The following is a 23,879-nucleotide window of genomic DNA, read 5'->3' on the forward strand; positions in this document are numbered from 1 at the left end:
ACCTTTCATCTGCCATTTACATATACTTAAAAATATATATATTGGTTGATGGTTCTATGTATGGCCACATATTTCTCTTTAGAGAGCTCCCCCCCTTACCTTTTATTTTTCAATAAAAATCATTTTAGTCTTGTCATTAAAATTTCATTCATAAAATTTTCTTTGCCTGATTGGGTTTCCCTGTAGAATCTGACTACCTGGGATTCTACCTGTCCTTCAGACTCTATTATATATTCTTTTGAAGTTGAGTGTATGAGAAAGATTCTGTCCTGATACTTCCACTTCTTCTCATCATCTTTGTATTCTGGCTTCTAACCTCATCATTCATCTAAATCTTTCAAATTGCAGAAGTTCTCTTAACTGTCAAATACAAAGATCTTTTCTTCTCAAACTTTGTCAATTTTGTAGACTATCAACTTTTTTCTCCTTTGTAGAATGGAACATCATCCCCATTTCTCTTCTGTTATGTTCTCTTCTCTGGATTTATATTCCACTGTGTACTCTTGATTTTCTTTTTTTTTAGTCTTACCATAGAATCATAGAATTGATGTTTTGGGGGAGATTTCAGAAATCATACAGTGCTACTAATACCTACAATGAATTTCTATTATAACATACCTGAAATGTATGTTATATACATATTGTCCCCTGTTTGAAAACTTCCAAGGAAAAGGACTGTTTTGTGGCAGCCCATGTTGCTTGTCAGCAGTTTTCAAAGTAAAGAAGTTTTTCTTGATATCAGATTTGAATTTCCCTCTTTGCAACATTCAATCTTTGATCCTGCTTCTGTCATCCAGAGCCAAACAATACAAGTCTGATATTTCTTCCAATTGAAAGTGCTTCATGTACCTAAATATTCCCCCATATTATCCATATTGTTTCTTCAGTGATTCCTCATATGACATGAACTTACGATACCTCCCAATACTCTGCCACCATCTGTTGCAGCAAGCACCCCAGTGTCCCCAGGGTGCCTGCTCACACAGGTTCTTGGATCTGCTTTGTTAAAGGAAAGCAACTCAAAATGGGTTAACAAGCTTACTTTAATCAGTCAGATATATATCATTTACCTTGTTCAGGGGAAAAAGGTCAGCACCCCAAACTTCAAAATATACAGACAGAATTATCAAGACATTAACAGATCAAGTAGACAGCTTTCCAAACTGTCCAACCATTACATCCATACCCAGTCAACATCTGGGTTTCCACATCTGGGTTTTTCAAAGCCGGGGGACTCTCAACAACGGCTTCCCAGAATTCAGATCAAATCACAGAACACTTCTCAAAGTGAGTCCCAAAACAAAGCTACACATCAGGGCTTATATAGCCTTCTCCTGGCTCAGAGAATGTAACAACCTTATTGACTCACTGGCCAATCAAGAAGTATCTACTGAAAAACAAGCCTCCCACCCCAGGCTCCAGGTGCACTTTAGCCTAGGGGCAGGGAAGATCTTCTAAGTCATTTAGGTGACTTAAATTGATCCAAGGCAACTAGGACCTTTCTTACTATCTCCATACTTATATTGGGTAGCAACTCCCCATTAGACATTTTTGTTTGTACACCCAACAGTAAAAGCTAACATAAGTTGTTTTCCACAAATCCAAATCTATTGCAAGTCTTAGAAGTTTAATTTTTTTACATCATCTATATATGATATTCCCTTCTCCAATCACACAGCAGCCACCCTAGTGTAGTCCCTCATCACCTCAAATATGGGCTATTGTACTAGTCTTCTGATTTTTCTTTTTGTCTCATGTATCACACACATACACACACATCTATCTTCCACTTAGCTGCCAAAATAATTTTCCTAAAGGATAGTCTAAACATCTTACCACCATCATTTGCTTCTTCATTGCCTCCAGAATCAAAAATAAAATTAATTTGTTTGATATTTAAACACCTTCACAATCTGGCCCCTTTTAGTTTCCCAAAGGTCTTCTTATGGTTACTCCCATCCACTTACTTTATAACATAGCTACACTGGACTACTTGCTGTTTCTTGAACATGGCATTTGTGCGACCTTTAATAATTTACTTAATCTCCTTCAGTTGGATATTACCTAAAATTAAATGGTTGGATTCTGATGTTCCATCTTGCCCCAGATCAAAGACCATATGATTTGACCTCCTTGACCTCAGGTCACCTTTTTTTTTTCCCTTTTGAAGCCTCAGTTCTGCTTCTTTTAAGAAATCATTATCCTCAATAACTTGCAAATTGGAGAGATGTTCCTCAAATGCCTTCACATTCCTTTTCATGAGAAGATCATGCTGTACCTAGAAAAAAGATAATTCACTGTTATGGCAGAAATCTGAAGTACCATCACAGATTCAATTTAATTCTCTGTATACTTTCCTCTAATCTGCATACTGATTGAGTATCCCTTAATCCCCTTTGCTTGAACTTCATTCAAATAAAACACTCTAATGTGAGTATACCAATGTCTCTGTCTTGGTCAATCTTCCTTCCATCATTTATATGGTATTTTGGTGAATTTTTTGCTTTTTGTCAGTTGAATTATTATCTCTACACAAATCTCTTCCAGATATGTTTACCTAGCCCTAGTTTTTCTCTTCAAACCTAGTCCTGAATCTCCAATTACCTATTGAATATTTCCAACTTATATGAATTTTTAACTTATATGAAATGCCTTATAGACATTTCAAACTGAGCATGTCCAAAAAAGAAACTCCTTTTCTTTTCTCCCAAGTTTACCTCTCACCCAAACTTCAATATTTTTCAAGGAGAGTACTAGTTACTCAAGTATGTAAATGGATCGTTATCCTTGACTCCTTGTTCTTACTCATGACACATTAACCAACTTTAGTCAGTTCTTTGAATTTAATGTTTCTCAAACCAAATTGCAAAGTTATGTGGTAAATTTTGGCTAGCTATGCTGAGAATTGTATGGAACTTATATTTATAATTGAATCCATATGCCTCTTGGTTTTCCTGTGCTATTATCAAAAATGTTAGAGAACTATTTTGCAACATTTCTTATGGATGCCCCCTCTCTCCACTGACATGACCACGACTTCTTGCCTGAGTTATTATAATGGCCATTCAGTTAGACTCCCTGCTTCAAGTTTGTTCTCTGTCTAACCTGTTTTCTCCACAGCTGCCTATATGTAACTAACTCCTAAAGCACAGGTATGTCCGTGTCACTTCCTTGAATCAATAAACTCCAGTGTTTCTTGGATTAAATTTAGATTTCTCCTTTTGACATTTAAAGCCTTCATTGTGGCTACTACTTACTTTTCAGGTTTTATTTCCAAAGTGGTCTTCTTTTTTTCCTTAGCAAAGCCGGCATTCCTTCCCTTATCTGTGCCTTTAAATGGGAGGTTTCCTGTGCCTGGAATGCACTCCCTCTTCATTTTTTTTTTCCTTCTTAGAATTGGTAGTTTCCTTCAGAAAGGTGCTCCTGCCCCCAAATTTTCCTGATTCCAAGGTATCAATGATTCGGCTCCCAAACTAACTTGCATTTTTTGGGGGTATATTTAATTGTGTATATATCTTTGTATCTCCAGGGTTAGACAGTTAATAGGCACCTAGTATCTTCTTATTGTTTTATTTGCAATTAAAAAATAATTCAGCAGAATAACTAAATTAGTTTCACTTTCCTGCATCAGTTGTACAAGAATAAAAATAGTTTTTTCTTATAGACCTAAAGCTGAGTATGTGAAACACATAAGCAATATAGGAGAGTGATTTTGTTTTTAAATTATACAACTGAAAACAAAGTATTTGGGAAAAATTTTAAGTACAGAAAATCTTAGAGCTTTATAACATCAGTTTAAGGTTCTTTTACTCCTTTTCCTTCTTAAGAAATTCATTCTTGGGGCAGCCAGGTAGCACAGCTAGTAAGAGCAATGGCTCCAGTGTCGGGATGACCTGGGGATCGAATCTGGGCTCAGACACTTAGCACCCACCCAGAAACGCCTGGCCTTACGTGTAACCTTGAGCAAGTTACTTAACCCCAATTGCTTAGGGGCGGCCAAGTGGCTCAGCAAGTAAGAGCACCAGCTCCAGTGTTGGGATGACCTGGATCAAATCCGGGCTCAGATACTTAGCACCACACCCAGAAATAATAACTGGCCGTGTAACCTTGAGCAAGTTACTTAACTTCGATAGCTTAAAAAAAAAATTTCATTCTTTTTCTATCACTGCCCACATAATGTTGTGTGTGTTTGTGGAGTTGATTAACATATGCATATATAGTCAAGTTTATCTGCTCTTGCCATATTCTGCTTTTTTCCAACTTCTCCAGAGGCTACATAATTTTCATACTATTTGATACAGAAGCAACAGTAATATGTAACATGTATAAAATTCTTTAAGGTTTGCAATGCATTCTCCAAAAATAATCTCCTTTTATGTTTTTATCTTCTCAACAATACTGAGAGGTAGTAACTATGATTGTCCTCATTAAAGATGAGGAAACTGAGCCCAAGTATAGTGAAACTTACTTATAGTTAAATTCACATAATCCTTGTATCTGAGATTAGATTTAAACTCAGGGTCTTTGTGACTCAAAAGTCTAGCATTCTATCCATGATGTTAAAAAAATATTGATTCAGTAGAAGGAAAACTGGCACTAGAGTTACAAGATCTGATTTGGGAATATCAGTTCTGTGTCTTATTTGTTTGGGATAAAACACTTCTCACTGGGACACAGTTTGCTCATTCATGAAATAGAGATAATAATTGTATTTCTTAGAGCACTTCCATAGTTTGCAAAGGTAGCACCCTGCCAACCTTCATCCCCTGTGGGGCCCACCGAACTTCGTAGTTTCTTCCCATTCCTAACATTGGATACACATCCTCAAAGGCAGCTGACATTTGGGGGTGGAGATGCCATGGGAAAGAAGTCAGTACAGTACTTTCTACTTCAGGGAGTTTTTCAGGAGAAATGTTTGGAGTTGACCTTGTTTCCATTCCACCTACAAAACAGACATTAAAGGCAAAATCCAGAGGCTCTTCATGTTTCATCTCTAGCAGATGAAAAGCAAAAAGATTCATTTTGCATCAAAGCCACGGTAACTGGATAGACACTCTTTTCAATATTGTACAATCCATAGCCCGTGGCTCCAACATCCCCCACCCCGACCAGAGACTTTAGTCCTACATGAATTAAGTACTATCCGGGTAGACTGACCCAGGTAAAGTCAGTTTTTCTCTTTAGCTCATTGCCCTCACTCTGGATTTTTATTCCTGGTAAATCTTTACAATAACATTTACTTATAACACATCTGTAGGTTTCTCCAGATGTGTATAACAGAGCCTCAAATCCCATAAGACTCTCAGTATACAATATGAATATAGAGAATAGCACTTTTTTTTCAGCTCCACAGAGATTGCAGGATAAGGCTCTAAAGACTCACAGGAGCCAATGAACAAATACAGAAACAGAAAAAACACTGTAATAGCCAATGAGGCAATCTGGAACTCCCCGTGGGAGACAGAAACAATCTTTGTGACTGCTAAGCAAGAACTACTTCTAGAACTTGTACTATCCAAGAATTCACTGATTTTGGTCTCCAAGTGGTATGTTTCACCTTGTGTGGAATTTCTTCTTTCTCTAAGTATATTGCTGTAGGAAAGATTTTATTCTTACAAAAAGGCTGGTGCCTGAATCTCAGTCTTAGTAATTCTCAACTCTTAAGAATTCTAAAGCTATTCAATTGACATTTCACAATCTGATATTTATGTTTCATGGAATTGTTTGTCCCTTTGAGCTTTTTCTTCGGCTTTTGGTGGTGTAGAGCTTTGAAAAGGCATACTTTCATGCATAGATAGCTTTCCAGTAATTTTGTGTTACCCTCAATACATGTATTATGAGAATTCTTGGGTATATTTTTAAAATTCTGAATACTCTTTCATATAATTGTGTGAGATGTTTCATGAGATGTTAATTTAATTTTTAAGCAAGGAAATTTACTCTTATTCAGTTCTCATTCAAGAGAAGTTTAAAGACACTTTTCCATCTATTTGTTGATTATGTATAGTTTGGTATTGGCTACTGTTATGTAGTACTACTCACCATAATAGAGAAATCTCTGTCAGAAATAACTCAGTTGTTTTTGTGGCTGGACTCACATTTTAGTTATGATTTCAAAAGCTGCCTGAGTTATTGGGTATTTTTAAAATTCAAAAAGCACAAAGGAATCTGATAGCACAGCTAATTGATGCCAACAATTTATGTTATACAAGTCTTTAAATTAACATCAGATTAGCTGAGCTTTAAATTTCCTGGAACATGTCTAAGCCTGTTATTAGGTTATTGTGATTGCTTCTCAACGATGTGCGGCTGCACAGATGCCCTTGTCTTTTACCATTGGAGAGAATAATGGCAGTAATCAAACAGCATTTGTTGCTTCTTTATTTACGAGTTCTTGTTGATGTCCTTTCCTCCTGGTGAGCTGTTTCCCCCTCCCCCCCTAGGACTCATGCCCATTCCTTTATATTTCCTAATTGTCTTCTTGTTCAAAAACAATAAAATACATGTTTGTATTGTCTCCTAAAGTAATTTTTTTCTCTGCTTTTCTCTGTGTCACATACTAAATCATGGTTAATGCTATTGATTTATGTGCTACTCTTTTCATAAAATTAGGGAAGATATAATCATACAAACTGAAATTTCTGTTTCCTGCTAAGAGGAGACTTCCTTGCCTGGGTTCTTCTTTCAGTTACACTGGAATTGGGTGACAAGACAATATGATTTAAATCTGGAAGGACTGACCTTAGAGACAATCTAGTTCTAACACCTTGTTTTATAGAGGAGCACACAGACTAGAAAAGGAAAATTACTTGCCAAAGTCAAAGACATAGTAGCTAGCAAAAGTAGGATTCAAACCCGAGTCCTCTAACTCCAAATCTTAGTGGAAACTAAAGTTCTGATTTTTGATGATGATTTCCAATTTTCTTTGCTTGAAGATGGTATGATGGAAAGACTTCTTTTTCTCAGTTTTAGAGGGGGAAACAAAAAAGTACAATGTAAAACAAACTTTGTTATAGGACTATTAGTAATGATCTCTTCCAAAATGCTCCTTATTTCAAGGTTACTCTAAAGGGATTCTAAACATACATCAAATTTGGGGGTATGAGAATTGAAGGAAATGAGTATTATGAGGAAGTACCATACATGTAACATGCTATAATATTTGAAGAGAGAACTTGGTCAATGAAAGAGGTATATTTATTTTACTGACTGGGTTAATTATTTGTAATGTGGAGAGAATTTTAAGTTTCTTTCCTTTTCCTAGAGGTCAGACTTTTATTTATTTCTCTTTTTTGCATTTGGATTAAAAAGTTGCTTAATATATAGGGAGAAAAAAGATACATTATTAACATTTCTGATGTGACTGGAAACCTGCAATTAAGCTATTTTAAAAAAAATATCTATGAAAGAAATAGAAACCTGGTTTAATATTTTTATGTATAATGCTATAAAAAATTTTACACATTTGATATCACCTACAAAATTGGGACAATTTCACAGATTCAGTATTACAAAGGATCACACAATACCTTAGCATCTATTTAAATATTTAGAGTTAAAAGAAACTGTAAAAATATTTTCCCTTTTGCCCATTTTAGAAATGAGGAAACTGAGACCCAGAGAGGTTATATAAATAACCTGTTCTGACTTTATATATCTATATTTCTCTATCTATATAAATCTGCCCATTTACATCTTCCCATTTACTTTCTAGGTTTTCATATAATATAACATAACATAAAATAACATATAATCTATTTCATGATTATGTATATATATACATATATATATATATATATCATGTGTGTATGTATGTATCTCTTAAGTCTCTTACTTCCTTGCTTTTCAATCACTTTTTTCTTCAATATCTGAAATCCCACTCCCTCTCCAAATAGTTAATATGTTTCAGGTCCTAGGTCATATGCTTGTTTTTTTGTTAGTTTATTTGTTTTGGTGAGGCAATTGGGGTTAAGTGACTTGGCCAGGGTCACACAGCTAGTAAGTGTCAAGTATCTGGTCAGAGGTAAAATTTAAGCTCAGGTCCTCCTGATTTCAGGGCCTGTGCTCTATCCATCGTGTCCTCTAACTGCTCCATGTCATATGCTTCTTTATCCATTTAGCTTTCTCTATCCTGTACCTTTCAGACTTACCACCATTTGGTTCTATATATGTCTTGTTTGTATATAGCTTTTATTTTAAATTTATGGAATAAAACAAGCATTTCCATAACATAGTACAATAAAAAAGATTATTGCATATTAAAGTGCAAATCTACTATGCACAACTTGCTCTTTTTCTAAAATATGCAACAAAATTGTTATGTAGATTTCTTTTTTTCTTCCCTCCTCCTACTGGCCTAGGGATGGCTGCCATTAGACACAAATAGGTGTGTGTGTGTGTATAAACACATATATGCATACATATATACGCATGCACACAGATCTGTAAGTATATGTGTGTATGTAAAACTATTATATATATATATATATATATCAATTATTTCTCTGAAAGCAGACAGTGTCTTTCTTTATATGTCTTTTATACTTAATTTGGGCATTTATAATACTCAAAATTACTTATTCATTCCTAGTTCTTTCAACAATATTGCTATTACTTTATACAATGTGCTCTTGGTTCTATTCACTTCGCTCTTCATTATTTCATCCAAGTCTTTCCATGTTTTTTTTTCCCCAAAATCACTGAGCTCATCATTTATTATAGCACAGTAGTATCCCATCACAATCATATACCACAACGTCTTCAGCCATTCTCCAGTTGATGGGCCCACCTGCAATTTCTAGTTCTTTGTGACTACAAAGAGAATTATCATCAACATCTTAGAAGGTTCTTTTTTTCCCTAATAATCTTTGGAAATAGAGCAAGTCATAGTATTGCTGGTTCAAAGGGTATATGTAGTTTAATAATTCTTGCGGCATAATTCCAGATTGCTCTCCAAAATGGCTGGATCAGTTCACAATTCTACCAACAATGAATTATTGTCTCAATTTTTTCCGTATTCCCTTCAATTTATGTCACTTTCCCCTTCTGTAATTTTAGCCAATCTTGTAGGTGTAAAATGATGTCTCAAGGTTGGTTTAAATTACATTTCTCTAATCAATAATGATTTAGAGTTCTTTTATATATCACTATAATTTTTTTATATCTTCATTGGAAAACTGTTCATATCCTTTGATCATGAATCAATTGGGGAATGACTTGTATTCTTATAGATTTAACAAAAGTTCTTTATATATTTTAGATATGAGTCCTTTATCTGATGAACTAGCTATAGAATTTTCCCAACTTTTCTGCCTTCTTCTGATCTTGACTACATTTCTTTTATTTGTACAAAAACTTTGAGTTTAATGTAATCAAAGTTATTCATTTTACACCTAATTTTGCTCTTCATTTATTATTTATTCATAAATTATTTGACTATCCATAAGTCTGATAAGTATTATGATCTATATTCTTCTCTAATTTTCTTACAAATTCTCTCTTTATATTTAAGTCATGTATCCTTTTTGATTTATCTTGGTAAATGGTGTAAATTATTGGTCTATGTTCAGTTTCTGCCACACTGCTTGGTTTTCCCAACAATCTTCACCAAATAATGAATTCTTATCCCAAAAATCTTCTTTACACTTGCCAAATACAAGATTGTTGTGTTTATCAACAGAATAGAGTAGACATATACCTTTTTTTGTCTTTCCCATTAGCTCAGTGAGAGCCGGGATTGTTTTTTTTTTTTTTTCACCTTGTCTTTTTAAATTCTCCAGCCCTTAGCACAGTGCCTGACACATAGTAGGAAACTAATAAATGCTGGTTAATTTAGTGGTTGACACAATGACCTTGATATGATAGACACTCTAAATTTCATTGAAAGTTAATTGAAATTTTCTTAATGTATGAGTAATATCAAATTTTAAGACCTGGAAGTGATTTTAGAGATTATTTCGTCAGATGCTATCATTATAACCGTGAGAAATTTACAGTTTCTCAACCATTTCCTGTGATAGCTTCATGGTTCTGCCACTGTCATCTCAATAAAATCAAATTAATCAACAAGGTCAGAAACTGAATATGAGGTCTACTGGGTCTGATTCAATCGAAAGATGATTTTTAAAAAAATATCTTTAAGGTCAGAATTCATCTTTAATTATGTTTGTATCTTTCTGACTATACAGCACAATGCTTTAAATATACTAGGTTAGAGATATCAAACAAAAAGCCCCCAACATCCCCAAGTACTTTGCAAAACAGATTAAATATAATTAGTAAAAGCTTAACATAAATTAAATTATGACAATACACAGGTAATGTTAATGTTATTTTTCTAAGGCCCAAACAGCCATGCTTATGTACAGTTTAGTGATGTCTTTTTCTCCTTATTAAGTTTTGCCTTCTGTATTAGATATAAGTAAATATTTTAATATTTGGGTAATAAATTCTAATATAATAATAAACACATATTTTAACAGTGCATTCTTGAATCATTAAAATGATTTTTCCTTCTAGAAGAGCTTTAAGATTGGGGCAGAAGGAAGTACTACATTCTCTTTAAGTTGCATAAAAATGATGATGCTGATAATGAGGATAATATACATTTGTGTAGCACTTGATGATTTAAAAAGGGCTTTTCTTGCAACTGTCCTGTGAGTATAAATAAGGCAAGGGGTAAAATCTCCAATTTACAGATTATGAAACTGAAACTTAGAGAGGGTAGGTGACTTAACTGAGGTTATACAGGACTAAGTATCAGAGATGTAATATACTTTATTCTCATAGAAATGCTCTGATTCAGGTGAGATTTGCTGAACCTGTTTCACAGATGAAAAGCCTGTGGCTTAAAGAAGCTAAGTGATTCACAAAAAAGCATATAAGTAGCAAAACCAGACATGTATCAAGAGTCTTCTTATTACAAGTCCAGCACTGACCATACTGAATTTTTCATGCATATATGAATGAAATAGTTTCATCTCATCTTTCTTCTAAGTGATCTTCCCTTGTGAGCTTAATCATACCTTGATTCTCCTTCAAATAAAAGTGCTGGATTTAGAACCAGAGAACCATGAGCAAATTCTGATTCTTCCAACTTTTGGATATTTGCTAGTAACTAAATTATGCTGGATCTCAGAATATCCATCTATAAACTGAGGGAGTATAACTAGAATACCTTTCTTTCTTCCTTCTTTCCTTCCTTCGTTCCTCCCTTCCTTCCTTCTTTTCTTTCTTCCTTTCTTCCTTCCTTTCTTCCTTTCTTTCTCTCTTTCATTCTCTTTCTCTCTTCTGTCTTTCTTGTTTTTTTTCTTTTTGTCTTCCTTCTTTCCTTCATTCCTTTCTTTCATTCTTCTGTTCATTTTCCATTACTCCTTTCCCTCCCTCACATTCCTTTCTCTTTTCATTTTCTAGGTTGCTCTATCCTGCCCAGATGGGATAGCACCTCTCATGAGTCACTTCTTAATGATGATCCACAGGAAAATGTTAAGCTTTTCTCTTTCTGATCTAGGCCAGTTTACCTCTCCTTTGACAACCTGTTGGCCACCCTCTTCCAGAAGCTTTCCATATTTGTGCTAGATTTGGCATAAACCCCCATTAACTTTTTTTTCCTACCTGAGAACTCCCTAACTTAAGTGATCCACCAGTCTCAGTTTCTTCAGCATAAATTTAATGAGCAAAAAATGAACACATTTACTCCAAGTCAGGACACACTCAAAATCTGATGTATTTCTATCTACGATAATCATTTGAACGATTATCAGATAATTTTTTAGAAATGCTAAAGAAAAGGCAATATTTGTGATTGGACTGATTTTTTTAATCAGTTGTTTTGGGCTATTTTTTTTTTCTTTTCTACCACATTTTCAGAAGCCCATACCATATTGTAAAACAGTGCCCATGACAAAATGTTGTGACAGATCCTTAAACCCACAGTCCGCTTTAGCACAAATACATATTCTGAAAGTTTCCATGAAAGACACACTACAGAATGTAAATGTTTTTGCTTTCTACCTTGAGAGACACTTAAGGATGACAATAATCAATCATATCTAATTAGCTAGTGACAAACTGTGCTTAGAGTAATTAAAGAAGATATCAATGCTTACTTTCTAATGATTAAGATCATGTAGATTAAGAACCAGCTGTTAATCATTTTTGTTGCAATGCTAATGGCATTAACAGAAAATGCCAACATTTTACCTTAGGGTTTATTTTTAACAAAGCTATGAGCTGAAAGAGGCATTTGAGTGATGGAAATTTACATTTTTAGAGGCTGAATTTGTAATAGCTTTCTAAAATCCAGATGCCTCTTTAACAGTGCCATTAAATCAACTGCATCATTATGAAGGAAGAAATTTGATAGAATAGTTTAAAGGTTAGTATATAGACTAGCACTGTATATCCTTATGTCTAATTATACCATATTTAGACAAGCTGGTTTGTTTTATTTTAAAATGTTCTTGAGCATACATTTTTAAAATGCAGCTTTGTGCTTCCATGAAAGGTATTATTTTAGAACTTCATTAAATGGGAAAATGCAAAAGATGCTAAAAATGAAGACAGAAAATCCTGTAAATCCTATATTCTAGAAAATAAGAAAAATAGAAAGAAAATATTTTCTTTGAGAACAGCATTTCTTCTTCCTGTTTCCCAAATCATATATGTCTTATCCTTTTAACCTCAACTCCATGATTTTCTTTGTCTGGAAAATTCTTAGGTGCACACTTAAAGAAATAGGTGAATTTTCACAGTATTTACTCAGATGTAATCTAATTAAAAGCATACAGAGATATATGAGTACATTTAAACCATAGCTATGCCAAAGGGAGAAAAGATAAACATGACACTCTTGGTCTCCTTTCAAGCAATAATGACACACACACACATACATCAATATGTATGTTTCTGTATATACACATATGTGCATACACACACACATATATATATAATAGAGCATATACATATAAAATAACGTGTGTATTTCACAAGAAAAGAAAAATGTCTAATTTCTCCCAGATAATCATCATTGTGCTTTCCTCCACGTTGCTGATGCCCTCAAGCCTTATCCAGAAATACACCAAGGCAAGATGCTTTCCTTTAAAAGTCAATAGTAATGGTGATGATGGGGATGATAGGGATGATGATGATAATTATAAAGAAGCTGAAAGAAAAATCACAAAGCATACACAGTGATGTTTGGATCCATACCAGTACTATAGAGTTTATTTAACATCAAGAAACTAATCAAAATTAACCAAAATAATAATAATAAAACAATGGAATAATTATGAAAAATCATAATATGACATAAGCATAAAAGACTTTTTGCAAAATACAAAACTCCTCCATTAAAAAAGCACTAGAAAACAGGAATAAATGGGCCTTTACGCACACAAACACTCACACTCACACATTATAGATAATGATGATAGAAACATGATATACGTAGATACTCAAGAATTATAATTACACATAACAAAAGAAGAAAATAAAATCCTGAAATATTTTCCAACAAAATTAGCAGGTAAACAAGAATATCTGTTGTTACCACTTTTCTATTTGCCATAGTACTAGAAATAATTTTGCAGATGCTATTATGGTATACTTAAAGAATAATAGAGTATATGAAAATTAATTGAAACAGCTTCAGGAAACTTTCAAGATTTTTAATAAATCCATTCAAATCAACATTTATATAAAATGTATTGGGAAGAGATAGATTTTATTTTAAGTTACTACAGAATATATAAAATGCTTTAAATACTATGTTCCAAGGTACATACAGGAATTATATAAATACAGCTAAAAAGAACTGCTTATAGATATAATCATTTTTTGTTTCTGTTTGGATCATATCCATTTAGATGTTCTGGACTTGCTCATCAAAGACCCTTTTACATGGATATAGTGTCAGACCCAAATAATTGGGGAAAAAAAATAATTGCTCAAGAGTAGGGTGAGCCAATATGATAAAATGGCAATATTTATAAAATAGTTTACTTATTCAATGCCATGCCAATCAAAATAAAAAAGAATTATTTCATAAACAGAGAAAATAATGAAATTCACACAGGGGAGGGAAATCAGAATCTCAAGAGAAATAAGGAAAAGAAATGGAAACAAATGACTCTAACAGTGTCAGATTCAAAACTATAAATAAAAGTCATAATTATCAAAACAATATAATACTAATAAAAATAAATCTACTTGTAGAAGATATTAAGTACACAAATAGTAGATGGATGTATTTCCCTAGTATTCAGTAAACACCATAGTTATTTATCAAGTATAAACACGACATAATTCTTAGGAAGTGGGATAACTATTTGGATAAGACCTCACTGTCGTATTTGACAAGATTTGCTTGGAAAATTGAACAGTACAGAAAAAAATTATACTGACTCCTCATTCCTTATGCCAATATTAGGCTAATAATAAGTAATAATAGACACATGGCTTAGATAAAAAGATTGCAACATAAGTAAATTAGAGAAACATAGGAACATACTTTTCAAATGAAAAATTTATCATATTTGTACATTATTTTTAAAAGTCATGGAAAATTTTACATGAACTGAAACAGAATAAAGTGAGCAGAACCAGAAGAGATATGTACAATATTATATTTATATTTTACAACCAAACAGTTTGGTAGCAAGCAAAACTAAGAGAATGTCATGCAATAAAAGCAATACAATAAAAAAAAAACTTTGAAAGTTTCAAGAACTATTTATACTTCTTTTACTACTAATAGAAAATTGTTATCCAGTAAAGGAATTTTGGAGTTCTTGAGTAAAGAAGTGGGATACTTGTAGATGATAACAACATCAAGTGTTTGATCTTCCCTGTGTGTAGCAGAGATTCTTAAAGTAGTGAGATATGTGATAAGAATCAAGTAAACTTGTCTGACTCTTCCATCATGCTCTAGGAAGCTCTTTATTGGAGAATTCCCATCTCTTACAAGATTCCATCAAACCAAGTACTCCACTTCATCAACACCCTCTGTCCATCTTATTATAGGGTGGAGTCATGAACAAAAAATTAAAAAAAAATCCATTCATTCAAAGAGGGAGCTCAGCTCTGTGCACCTCATTTCTCCCCTGGCTTCACACTTTTCTGATGCTTCCACCATGTGCCTGTTCATCAGGAATATGTTGACACATTTTCATCTCCATTTTGTCTTCTATTATTAGATTATAAGCTCTTTTGAGGGCCAAGACTGTCTTTTTTTTAATTTGCATCCCCGTTGCTTAGCACATTGCCTGGCACCTATTAGGTACTTAATAAATGTTTATTGACTGATCAATAAGGAGGTCAGTGGTGGAGGATGGTATGGGATGAAGTTAATTTAATAAGTACTGTAAAAGATGGTTAGACATAGATGTAGTGTGTTCTCAGAGCCAAGTCTCAGTGAGCACCAGAAAACAAGAAACACACAGAAGAGTTCTAAAATCAAAATGAAAACTAAATGTCCTTAAAGTCTTCATACAAATTTAAGCTTTTAATATTTTAAGGAGAATCTTTCTTTATGCCCTGGACTTTCTGAAGTTGTCTTATATTTTCAGTGACTGACAATTTCTTATATTTTCAATATGTGGAAAATTTATTTTTAAAGTGGGTACAATTTTATTGTTAAAAAAAATTTAATGACACTGCTTAAGTGTTAAGAATTTAAAAATGCACTAAGATTTTTGGGAACCTCTGCATGTTAAAGCTGTTACTTTAATAATGAATTCAGAGTGAATTCACATTTAAGTTCTCTCATAATTGTCTATTTCTCATAAAATCTCTTGAGTCTATCAAAAAGATGTGTACATTTTAATATACTACCTTTATTTTGCAATAAAAGAAAGTAAAAATTATATAAAATTAAAAAAAACTAAAATTCATTCTCATTTGTCTGGGTCTCTTTTCTGTCATTATTTTTATACAAATAATATATTTTCATATACATATAGAGGTATTATTCTTAGTTGGATGACTTTTTATGGAGCTATATTTTGCACATTAAATCAAGTTTGGTTTCCCTTCTACATTAGGTACTCAGGTTTTCACTTTCTGCCTGTTTTTGTTCATGAAAAGAGCTGTATTGTGTCTCCAAAAAGAATATATTTTTCTGTTCTTTCATCATGTCATATTAGGATACTTCTTTTTTTTCAGATGGTTGTTTTGGTTTTCTTTTTAAGCTAATGTTAAATCATCTGCAAAGGCAATTTTTGCTTTTTTTTCAAGTGAAATAATGTGAACTTGGTGTTCATTAAAAAGAAGAAATAGAAACAATTTTTCTTAATGTTGTCATTGACAACTGAAAACTAGTGTATTTACAAAGTATTTTTAAAGTCTTCTTTCTCCCTGTATTTCCTCATTATTATAAATCATACCAATAATTTTTTTCTTATTAATACCTTCCCATGGGGCTGAGTTTCCTTCTTTAGTTCATTTTGCAGATGAGGAAATTGAGGTAAAAAGGGTTAAATGACTTGCGTGGGGTTACACAGCCTGAGGCTAGATATGAATTCAGGACAGGCCTGGCACTTTATCCACTATGCCCGGTAGATTCCACCTTTCCCACTTTTACAGACCAAATAGTCTCAACGTTGCTCCTCCACCCCCACCCTTTGCTTCTATGTTGCAACAATCTTGGAGGACTTGGGTGATTGTATGGCTACTCTAAATATGTCTTCCTAGTTTCTTTTGTGTCTATGAAAAATTTTACCTTTGATATATTAATTTCCAAAACTTGTAATTTCCATCTCCTTAACTTCTCTCCTAAGTTCTCTCTCCTCTCCTTTTTAATTTCCCTTCTTAACTCCTTTCTCCCCATTCAGATAGCCATCACTTTAGAGTCTAGTTCATATACATACTGTTTTCACCTAAATTGTTTCAGCATCCTTTTAATTGGTCTCCTTGCCTCAAGTATCTCCCCTCTCCAATCCATCCTCCACATAGCTGCCAAAATTATTTTTCCTAAAATGCAAGATTTCCCACATCATTGCTCTCCCTATAAAAATCTAATGTCTCCCTATTACCTCTAGGAACAAATACAAATTCCTTTGTTTGGTGTGTAAAGCACTCAACAATCTGGCTCCTTCCTTCCTTTTCAATATTCTTAAATGTTACCCTTTTCCATGAACTCTCTGTTCTAGTCATATTGACTATTTGCTGTTCCTTATACATGGTATTATCTTACCTCTCTAAAAGACCTTGTTCCAGTTATCCTTCATATGGGAGCCCCGTTTCCAAGTTCAGCCCACATACCACTTTAAGGTCAACCAAGGTTACTTTGTCCTGCCTTGGTTTACATAAATACCTTTATATATGCATATTTATTACCCTGTTGTAATACCGTGTTTCCCCGATAATAAGACCTATCCCGAAAATAAGCCCTCCCCTTATTGTGTAAGATTCCTCTAAAATAAGCCCTCCCCCGAAAATAAGCCCTATTGAGATTGCTACTATAGTGAAGGTGATCCCCTGCGCTACATGCTACATTACGGTACCCTCTGTATGCACCCCCCCCCTGTGAAACGCACGCCGCGCTCCGAGCTGCATCCAATCAGAGCTGCAGCAGTGAGCGTGTCATCCTGTTCTTCCCCAGTGATTTGCTTATTGAATAAAGGTACATTTTTTTGTTCACATTTACCTGTTTATTAAAATTGCTGTCAATGTTCATTAAAATAAGCCCTCCCCTGAAAATAAGCCCTCTGGTGTTTTTCTGTCCAAAAAATTTAATAAGACAGTGTCTTATTATCGGGGAAACACGGTATAACCACCTCAATAGTAGGAGCTGTACTTCGGTATTGTCTTTGAATCCTTAGACTTTATCACCATGCCTGGAACATAAAAATGCCTAATAAATACTCGATTGATCAATATGTGTTAGGTATGCTGCTTGGAAACTCCAAGATGATGATTAGTGGAGATGCAATACATTGTTTGTTACCTCTTATCCCTGGGAGACATTGCATAACTGAAAAAAAAAAAGACCCCTGGCTCTTGAATAAGAAGACCTGGGTTCTAATCCTATCTTCAACACTTTACCTGTGTGGCCATTAGCAAGCTGCTTACCGTAACTACCTGGGTCTGAGCTTCTTCATCTGTTAGATGAGGGTATTGGACTTGATGGTTTCAGAAGTTCTGTACAAATTTATCTCAGTGGTCCTATGATGTATACATTGTGATTTTTGAGCACTGTAAGTGTTTTAGGGGATTAGGAGCACAAAACCAGAATAGAGGTTTCCCTTTTCTAGGAGAGGTCAGTTCTCAAGTGAGAAATGAAAGCCTTATCTGTGCCCCCTAGAGGCATGTGTCTATTATCTATGTAGTCATAATTGTGGAGACCTTCTATGCAGAGAAGCAATTAAAAATGCATAGATATGCATAATAAAAAGGAATTCTTATTAAGCATTTCCAAGGAAAATATAATGGTCTTGGCTCTTTTCCTCAGGTGAGAGATCAAAACTTGTTGGATATATGGTGATAGGCTTTCCATCAGATTTCAACAAATGAATGCAAACTCAGATTCTGGTGGAGGGGAAATAATTATAAATGCTTGGAAATGTTTGAACATTTTAGCACAAGAAAGGAAAACCTCAGTTATTAAGATAGTTGCATATAAATGTTCATATACATGTATATACAGTATATAGATAGTCATTTACATTAAAGAGGAAGGATGATGTTTGAGGTTAAAACAAAAGCAAACATACATTTAAGCACATCAAAGAGTAATAGCAATCCAAATCAGATGCTAAGATATGAATCACTGGAAGTCTTGGTCACAGCTAATAAATAATGGAGGTGGGACATGAACATAGATATCTTGATTCAAGATCTATCCCTTCATCCACATCAAATAACTTCCTTAAATGAAATCAACAGAGTGACAACAATGAGCTTAAAATAATGAGAGAAAAGTCAACATGATAATATATTAATGCAGTCTTATTCTCTAGATATATGCATGTATCTGTTGGTTTGTATGCCTTTTAATCATGTTCATATACCTCATATACCTGTTGATTTTTCATATTTAAATGTTTCTCTTGGTTTCTGTTCATACAAGCTACAGATTTTTTGATTGTGTATTTTTGTCTCCACCATCATCCTATACCCTAGGAAGGGCCTTCCAGGCCTACTTTAAAGAACAGATAAAATTTATTTTATAGGACATCAATCAATTGAATATGAACAACAAATTTGATAAAGGGAGAATGATGTAGATAGAGCACAGAAAATGGAGTCAAGGAGATAGGGGTTTTAGTAGTAACTTTAGCCACAGGCAAATCACTTAATCTCTCCCTTCTTCTGTTTTCTAATCCTTAGAAAGAAGGATTAGATGGCCACATTCTTTACAATTCTAAATCTATGATCTTATGAATTTAGTTCTTTTCATTGACTCAAAAAAATTGCCAGAGTACTCATTATACTATAATTTGTTTAACAAATCTCTAAAAATTCAAAGACAACCTTCAATCTGATTGAAATTACATGATCATAACCCAGAAACAACCAACTCAAAATAATAAAATTCTCAACTCTCAGAGTTGACCTCAGAAGTGATCTGGTTCAACCCAAATTAGAAAAGGGGCTTGTTCTACAATATGTTTCATTCTTGGTCAGTTCTAATTTTATTAAGACAGTTTTATATAAGGTGAAATAAGAATTTTTGCAAGCCCCACTCCATTCATTTTGCCCCAAGGGCCAAGAAGAAGGATAAAATGCTCTTCTATATGACTTGAATACAGTAGTTCATGGTTTATTATTGTTGTTAGTATTATGAAAAAATAACAATGTTATTATTATTAGTTTTATGATAACACTCAGGCACCTAGGTGGTACATTGGACAGAGCACCAGGCCTGGAGTCAAAAAGATTCATCTTCCCAAGTTCAAATCTGTCCTCAGAAATTTACTAACTATGTGACCCTGGGTAACTGAACTTTGTTCACCTCAGTCTCTTCATCTATAAAATGAGCTGGAAAAGGAGATGGCAAGCCACTCCAGTATCTTGGCCAAGACAACTCCCAGTGGGGTCACAAAGAGTCAGACATGAATGCAAAAGTACAGACTGGATTATAAGAAAACATAATTATATTTAATTCTATGGTGTGTAAAACACTTTTCTCTTTAACAATTATTGTTCCCATTCTACAGATGAAGAATCCAATGTTCATAGAGGTGAAGTAACTTGCTGCCATTAATACAAGTAATCCATATCAAAATGTTACTTAGGGGGCAGCTAGGTGGCTCAGTGATTAGAGCACTGGCCCTGGAGTCAGGAGGACCAGAGTTCAAATTTGGCCTCAGAGACTCAACACTTATTAGCTGTGTGACCTTGGGCATGTCACTTAACCCCAACTGCGCTACCTTCCCCCTTCCAAAACAAGAGACCAAAAAAAAGTATAACTTAAAGCTAAGGTCTTGGGAGGGCAGATGGTGAAGTAGAAGCAGGGCCTCTGCCCAGCTCCCACTTCCACCTTCCCCAATCCAAGGAAAAAGGGGACTCTAAACAAACTTTGGAGCTGCAGAACCCACAAAATGACACAGAGAAGCTAACCTCCCACTGAGGACAGCCCAGCAGGCTAGCAGGAATTGGCCAGTGAAGCTTCTGAGAGCCAAGCCCAGGCCAGGAGCATGAGCCAGAGATTTTAGCCCCAGGGCAGGCCTGACCAGCCACCAGCCACCAGCCACAGAGACTCCAGATTAGCAGCAGCTGTCGCCATTTCCAGATTTATCAATGCAAAGATGTGAAGGACAAAGTGAGAGGTCAGTGCAGTCTGGACTTTGGGACCCAGTAAGTAAGAGTGTGTGGCTTTTGCCCCCAGGGCAAGAAGCCACTGAGATGCCCAGCACAGCCAGCCAGTGCCATGTGGCACCTTCAGTTCCTGGCCTGCAGAGGGTAGGGGACCAAGTGACCAGTCTGAGGGGTGATTGCTCTTTCTTTAACATGCTTGGATCTGGATTGCAGTTCAGGGTGGAGGTCCTGCGTTCCTGACCATCTTGCCAAAGCATGTAGAGGCCTCAGAGAGGGCACCCAACTAATACCTCTGGCAGCTGAGGAAACCCCAGCATCTGGGACAAAAGCTCCCCTGTCTGGTGGCAGAGTCCTCCTGTGGCAAAAAAGCCCAGGGGTCAAGTGACTGAGGGGCGACATAACCAGACAAAGGAAACAAAACAAACAGAAGACTCCAACATTAGACTGCTATTTTGGGGACAAAAAGGAGCAAAGCTTGGAATAGGAGGAAGATAGTGAAGTCAGAACTCCTGCATGAAAAGCTTCAAAGGCAAATCCAAGCTGGTTACAGGCCATAGAGGACCTTAAGAAGCAGGTAAGAGAAGTGGAGGAAAGATTGGGAAGAGAAATGAGAACGATGCAAGAAAATTATGAAATAAGGGTCAACAGCCTGACTGAGGAAAATAACACCTTAAAAAACAGACTAACTCAATTGGCAAAAGAGGCTCAAGAAGGCAATGAGGAGAGGAATGCCTTGAAAAGCCGAATTTGCCAGATGGGAAAAGAATGTCAAAATCTCAATGAGTTGAATCTTTCTCTCAGATTTAGACTGGAGCAAAGGGAAGCTATTGACTTTAAGAGAAATCAAGATGATGTTAAACAGATCCAAACAAATGAAAGAATAGAAGGCAATGTGAAATATCTCATGGCAAAAACCACTGACCTGGAAAATAGATCCAGGAGAGATAATTTAAAAATTATTGGTTTACCTGAAAGCCATGATCAGGGAAAGAACATAGAAACCATCCTCCAAGAAATTCTCAAGGAAAATTGCCCTGATATTCTAGAACCATAAGGCAAAATAGAGGTTGAAAGAATCCACCGATCACCTCCTGAAGAAGATCCCCAAAAGAAAACTCCTAGGAATGTTATAGCCAGGTTCCAGAATTCTCATTTCAAGGACAGAATATTACTAGCATCCAGGAAGAACAATTTGAATATTGTGGAAACACAATCAGTATAACACACGATCTGGCAGCTTCCACACTAAGGGATACAAGGGCCTGAAATAGGATATTCTGGAGGGCAGAGGAGCTAGGATTAAAACCAAGAATCACTTACCCAGCAAAATTGATTATCATCTTTCAGGGAAAAATATGGTCATTCAGTTGAATAGGGGACTTTCAAGCATTATAAATGAAAAAACAAGAGTTGAATAGAAAATTTGACATCAAGATACAAGAAGCAAGAGAAGCATGAGAAGGTAAACAGGGAAAAGAAATCATAAGCCACTGATGAAAGTTGAACTATTAACATTCCTAAATGGAAAAACGATAATTGTAACTGATGAAACTCTTCTCAGTATGAAAATAGTTGAAAGAAATACATATATATATACATATATATATGTATACATTTATATGTCTATATGGGAGGGTATACAGGCATATGAATACATATGTGAATATATGTATTACAGGTATACATAGATAAAGGGCACAGGACCTTTAATAGGAAGGGATGATACTTAAAAGGGGAAATTAAGAGGTGAGAGAGGAATATAATGAGAGGAGATGAAGAGAGACAGAATGGGGTAAACTATCTCATGAAGAGAGACAAGGGGAAAGGGTAACAATGGAGGGGAAGAATAGGAAGGCAAAAAGGTCAACCTTATTCTCACTGAATTGGCTAGGGGAGGGAATGAAATACATACTACATAGGGTATCTCACCCTACAGGAGAGTAGGGGGAAGGGGATGAGAGGGGGGATCATGGAAGGGAGGGCAGGCTTGGGGGGAGGGAAGTTGGAAGCACTCACTTTTGAAAAGGGATGGAATCAAAGTAGAGAATAGAACAGGTGGGTGGTGGGATAGGAGGGAGGGAAATATAGTCAGTCTCTTACAATATATCTTCTATGTTAATCTTTTGCATTAGCTACACATGTACAACCTATACTGAACTGCTTATCTTCCCAGTAAGGGTGAGTGACAAGGGAGGAAGGGAATGAATCTGGAATTCAAAGATTTAAAATCAAATGTTTAAAATTATATATATATATATATATATATATATATATATACTATTATTAATACTATCTTATATGTAATTGGGAAAGAAGATATACAGGCACTAGGGCATAGAGATCCACCATGCCCTACTGAAAAAGTCAAATGGGTATGGGACAAGATATGGTAGAGAGCAGATTGGAGGAGGGGATAGCCTGTGGGACTGCTATTCTGGGGTGGTGGTTAGAGGAAAAGTGGGGAGAACATTTGTAACTCAAAATCTGGCGGAATTTAATGATATAAATCAGAAGTGAATACAGCATTTGAAAATTTAAAAAAAGAGCTCAAGGGTATCAATGGAGATGCCTAATATTTCATTTTATCATGTGATCACCAATATACTTTTAAACTGTGGTGATCTATACTGAGCATAGCACTCTAGATGTTACCTGACCAGGACAGATTACAAGGGTGGACTATCACCTCCTTATGCCTGGAAGTTATGATGCTCAGTGGAGCCCAAGATTGAATTCATTTTTTGGCTTACTCATGATATTGTTGACTTATTGAAGGCACACAAACCAATAAAACCCCCATATCCTTTTTCAGACAAATTTCTAACTGTGCTTTACTCATGCAGTTGATTTTTAAAGCCAACTCTAAGACTTAACTTTTATTGCCATTAAATTTAATCTTACTATATATATAATCCATTGTTCACACTATATACTCTATATACTCTGCTGTACTCTATAACATATACTATAAAAATACACCCTCCCCTTCTCCTAAGCAAGGGTTCTGAACTTGGAGTCAGTTTTTAGAAATATTTTTATATCTTTATTTCAATATAATTGAATAATCCCATGTATTATATTTTATATACTTAAAAACATTGCTCTGAGAAGGGCTCCACAGC

General features: G+C 34.9%; 1 protein-coding gene across 2 annotated transcripts in view; it reads left to right on the forward strand.

The window, feature by feature from the left end:
* The window catches only part of LOC138177447 (gamma-2-syntrophin-like), a 404,566-nt gene that overhangs the window by 166,559 nt on the left and 214,128 nt on the right, over positions 1-23,879 (forward strand). The window contains exon 1 of one of the 2 annotated variants that reach the window (XM_069108637.1): positions 5,457-5,546. The exons of the other annotated variant lie outside the window; for it this stretch is intronic. The gene's annotated coding sequence lies outside the window, so the exon portion shown is untranslated. Of the gene's footprint in view, positions 1-5,456; positions 5,547-23,879 lie in introns of those variants that run through there. 2 annotated transcript variants of the gene reach the window in all.

The sequence above is a fragment of the Petaurus breviceps genome, unplaced genomic scaffold, assembly GCF_028583685.1.
Source record: "Petaurus breviceps papuanus isolate PSGF00001 unplaced genomic scaffold, PetGlider_PUasm1.0 90416, whole genome shotgun sequence".
NCBI classification, from domain to species: domain Eukaryota; kingdom Metazoa; phylum Chordata; class Mammalia; order Diprotodontia; family Petauridae; genus Petaurus; species Petaurus breviceps.